This window comes from Gekko japonicus, unplaced genomic scaffold (assembly GCF_001447785.1).
Source record: "Gekko japonicus isolate JY-2015 unplaced genomic scaffold, Gekko_japonicus_V1.1 scaffold1776, whole genome shotgun sequence".
Classification (NCBI taxonomy): domain Eukaryota; kingdom Metazoa; phylum Chordata; class Lepidosauria; order Squamata; family Gekkonidae; genus Gekko; species Gekko japonicus.
Genome location: NW_015165297.1, coordinates 132,408 through 137,555, shown reverse-complemented (window position 1 = coordinate 137,555; position 5,148 = coordinate 132,408).

The following is a 5,148-nucleotide window of genomic DNA, read 5'->3' as shown; positions in this document are numbered from 1 at the left end:
AGTAGATACAAGGGATGTGTTGGCCAATGTGCTTGAAATGTATTTTATTTGTATTGTGCTGACATTTGTGTTTATGGACTGTACCTGCATTGTGTATGGGTTTGGGAAATCTGTGTGCCTTGAGTCTGCCTTCATTTGGAAGCTGCTATGCCAGTGTGCTGCCTGCATTGGTATGCTAATGAAGACACACACACACCTACCCATCCTGCCTTGGGAAGAAGAAGCATTCCTCATCACGCTCAGCCAGGAGAACTCTTTGAAACAACAGGTTTTCCACCATGAAGGAATTTCTGGTCAACACGTAACCCTCGTATCTGGTTTGCATCTGAAAGTGACTTCTTCCTGTTTACAGCTTGGGGACCAGCTAGAGCATCTACACATTAACGGTTTCCCTGGCAATACAACTTCACACCTTGTCCAGATGCTTCCATTGAGTTATAGGTCAAGATTTAAATATTGCCCACTCCCAGTAGGTAGATACGTCACATCCCAATAACCAATAGGTATAGGGAATGGGACGGACTACAGATAGGAGGTTGGCAAAGATGCCAACCCCCAAACTAGGTTTTAAAAGGCGAGGAGCAACCTTCGTTCCACGCTAGGCATCCCTACCCCATCTAGGCAACATAAGTTCTACTACAGGTAATTCTCACGTGCTTCCTTGGATTGCGACCAAGAAGGCCTACGCATGTTGGCTGGTTCCAATCGTGTGAAGTAGAGTCCCTTTAGCTAGATCTTTTGTACCCGCATTCTCCATTGAGAAGATCAACCTCTCTGGACTAGATAAGTATACCGTTACCCTTTTTGTCTGCATCCCCATCCAATAGTTAAAGATTATTATTTTCTATACTGACTGCTTTCCATATCTATTGTACCTAAAGGATCTTGTGTGTTTGTGAGTGTGTATCATTTTTTGTATGATTGTGAATTCCAATATTATTCAGTAAAAACAACATATATTCTCTAAACACCAGTTGTGTTGTCTCTTTTATGGGGAAGAAGGAGTCTCTGTTCTGAATTCTGCTCTCTGTATACATGGGTAAAAAGAACTCACAAGCCCCCGTTGTACATAAAACAGTTTTGGGCTAAGGATTAATTCTCTTAACGGGGGATTTCTCCTAACAGATTTGGTGCCCCGTGTGAGGCAACCTCTTGTGTCGCGAGAATAAGTGTCTCAATCCACTCCTTCTCACGACCAAGGACGTGGAGAAACGAATCAGTTCAGACACTCTAGTTAGGGACCGTGTGAGAGGTTTCCGTCTGCGAGCTTGGCCCACTACAGGGCAACCTATTGGGGAGGGACATTTCTGCCCCTTTTCATCCTGCCCCTAGGAGCATCTCGTGCCACGCTTCGACTCTATTGCTCTTTGGTGGAAACTGTGGGCGCGTCTACGAAGAGGACTTGCTAGGGAACCCTCCCCAATGTTCGCACTAAGCACGCACATACACGTAGGCTCATATAAACCCCCGCTTGCCAACTAAAACAGTCCCCTGGCAATCCCGTAAAGCCAGAAGGCACTCAAGCACTTAAACGGTACTTTTGGGTACCGACTGCAGGCGCAGAGTCTGCAAAACGAGTTAGAGGTAAATCTCGATTCTCTGAAAGTGGCCGGATAGCCACCTTCTAAAACCTCAACCTGGTTCAGTGGGTAATCCAGGCAGGGTAGTGGACCTGATCAGTCCGCATTCCCAAAACCTGCAAAAACAGGCTGCTGGGCGAGCTTCAAAGCCCTCAGACGTGCCTTGAGGCCAGGACGCAAGAGCCGGTGCTCAGAACTTAATTTTGGAATGAGGGGAGGCCAGATAGTCACCCTTGGATCCACTGAGGTTCACGGGTACTCTCGCAGAGGACTGGGCAATTAATCCCGCTCTCAAAAACCCCTCAGAGAGGACTGGGCACCTAATCCCGCTCCCGAGACCCCTCGGAGAGGACTGGGAGTCTAATCCCGCTCCCGAGGACTTCGTAGAGGACTGGGCAATTAATCCCTATCATGAAAATTTGCTAAGCCTAAAGGAGGGTCACAGGGTACTTCTGGGGAGGACTGGGTGCCGTTCCCGCTCACCGAGTACCATAGTGCCCCTTCTCTTTCAGGTTCATAGGTTCCTCCTGGAACGGACCAATGTTGTTCATTCCCAAAACCTCTACCGCTGACTCCTCAGTGATCAGGAATCAGGGCTGCTGGGAACCTTCCAGCCCCTGCCTCCACCTTTTCCCCGATGATCCACTTCACCAAAAGCTAGAACCTGCAGCTCGAGCTCGGGACTCGCTGCCACCCTTTGCGGCGCCCCCAAGCATGACCTGTACGAGTAATCTCGAGTGCGTGAATGAAAAGAGCTCGAAAGTGGATGCGCTGACCAGCCTCATCGCTCTCAGCCCATCCATTCTCTACCAGTTCACCCGCAGTGCAATGGAACACTCCCTGTGGTGGGACTTTGTCACCATCGGAGACCTACTTTCCCAGCCCATAACATGGTTCTGTTTGTGCTGTGTTCTGGGAGGAATTGCCTACAGACATCACTGGGAAGAAATGAGAACAGAGCTGGACAGAACTAGGGAACTAGCCGCTACACGAGCAGCAAGGTTTTGTGAACACGCCGATGAGATAAAACAGCTAAAAAGAGATCAGGAAGACCAGCTCAAAAAGACCAGAGCAGAACATAATAAAGCCATATTAGAATTAAGAACAACTCACGAGTGAGAACTTCACCTAATGAGAGAAAGACAGAGCCGTCAGCTGGAGTCTGCGAGGACCAGACTTCTTCGTGGTTCACTTGGAGACCATTATCAAATGGCCCAGGACGAGCCACGGGAAGGGTCCCCTACCTACCAGAGCACCCAAAAGGCGGACCGGGGTAGGGGAATCCCAAGAGGGACTTCCCTCCGTTGGCTTGTCTGGAGGGAACTCCAGGAAAGAGGATACCACATGGAAGACTTCCACCAACAGCCTGATAAAGTCCTTTTCAGAGCACTAGCTGACAGTGACAGCCCAAGCACCCTTCCCCCAGCTCCGGTGACCGCTGGCCATCCAGTGGAGAGCAATCCTCCCCAAGGATCACAGCGATTGGCGGGTCGGGGAAAGCGGAGGTTAGGGTTGTGGCAGAAGGATGTCGTGGCGACCTCAGCCGGACACCTAGAAGGACCCTATGGTCCCGCTCCAGAAAATAAACCCCTGCAGAGTTGCCTGTGGGCACCGGCAGTGTCTAAAATGTTCTGGCATCCTAATCCCACACAGAAAGAGAGAGAGCCTGCATTTGGTAGCCGGGAGCAGCAGCATCCATTTGTTGTGCCCTGGCTGAGGGATGCAAGAGCACTTGAGATCAGAGATCTGAGATGGAAAAACTGAGAAGGCAGCTTTGCCCTCGGCTAACCCATCCTCAGGTCCACGGCAAGGCTTTCAGCTTCCCCCTCCCCCCCTCCCCGAGGTAAATAGTATACCAACATGGCCAATGGTGTCATCTAAAGAAGTGGCAATTCGATAAGGTGTTTGAAAGCAGGCAAAGCCCCTGGGATAGCAGGCAAACCCACTGAAATATTTAAGAGCAATCCACAGTGGTGGAGCACTTTACTGGCAGCTTTATTCACCAGAATTAACTCAACAGGTAAAATACCAGGCCAGTGGGAACTTTCTCTTATTGTCCCTATTTTTAAGAAAGGCAAACAAATGGATCCAAGTAATTATCAGCCAATTAGCTCATTCCCAGTTATTAATAAACTATATGCATTCTATTTGTATTTTAGTTTACTGGAAAGGTGGGTAATAAATGTTTTTAATAAAATAAAATAATCAAAATGGGTGTTCGGGGATTGAAACTAGGGTTTTGGTCTGTGTTTTTTGCGGTTCCATTTTTGGTTTGTGTCTTGACTACAAACCAAATCATGAACTGATATGCTGGTTTGCAAACTGAACCAGTTTGTATGGGCTAGTGAATCATTTAAAGTTTAAACCCCTGCTTTTTGCTCCCTGCTCCAAAAGCAGCGATGAGGGAAAAGTAGGGGGTGAAATTATTTGGAGCCATTTAAACTTCTCCTTTCTGCTTCCCATGGCTTTTTGCAGCTGTTTTTTGTAAGGAACAGAAAGCAGGAGTTTAACTGGCTCTGAGTCGTTTAAACCCCTGCGTTCTACTCTTCATGAACTGCCATGAACTGTAACAAACAGCATCAAAATCCATGTAAGTTCATGGCAGTTCTTCACGAACATTGCTTCGCGAACCATGAACTGGCCAAAATTCATTACAAACTTTAGTTTGTGAGCAGGTTCATGCCCATCCCTAGTTGAAACAGCAACAAGGAACATTGCAAAATCATGCCTAGAAGGTATTTGTCTATAGGATAGTAAAATACCGAAAAAATTTGTCTATAGGATAGTAAAATACCAAAAAATGTAGTAAAGGCAGGGTTATGCTGCGTCCTCCTTCTTTGCCAAACAACAATCCAGTGTCACTGGCATGACTTTCAGATCAAATAAAGATTTGTTTTATATATATTATAAAGAGGAATATAGCCAAACTCTTCATTATCCTGTTTGAGCTCCTACCAGCTGTTGACAATAATATGCTTCAACTCCTCTCTCTCTTTGTCTCTTCTTCTCTGGCAGTATTTTGCACTCTCAAAGAAATTTCAGTGCCAGTCAAAAATCGCCTCTCACTGCCATGGGTCGTCGACTGCTGTAGCCTTTGATATGGTTTCCTTCGACAGCAGAGTACATAATTGAAACCAGTTCCCTTGAAATCTGCTTAGATTTTTTTTTCAGCGGGCCTGAGAAAAGAGCAGATTTGTCGCTGAATGCTTTCCAAGCAATCTGTTTAGTTCTGCATGTGCTTCAACTCAATTTCATGGCAATTTCTTAAGGAGGCTGTATTTTAATCCAGGGTGCTGTGGAGCTAGGAGTTGTCCCCCCGTTTTCTTTGACTAATAGTTTCAGCGTTTTTATACCACATTGGTTATCAATATGAATTATTGTTCCAGCATATTTTCAATTTGTCTCGACTTTAAATTATCCTCCAATAGCTCCCCAATTACCCACACACACACTTCTCAGTATATAAGTCCCTTCAATATATAGCTTTCTGTGTTTCATTTATATGCTCTTTTCCCCTGTCTTGTCTGTTTTTCTTGCCATGAGCCAGTATATCAGATGCATTCACTTG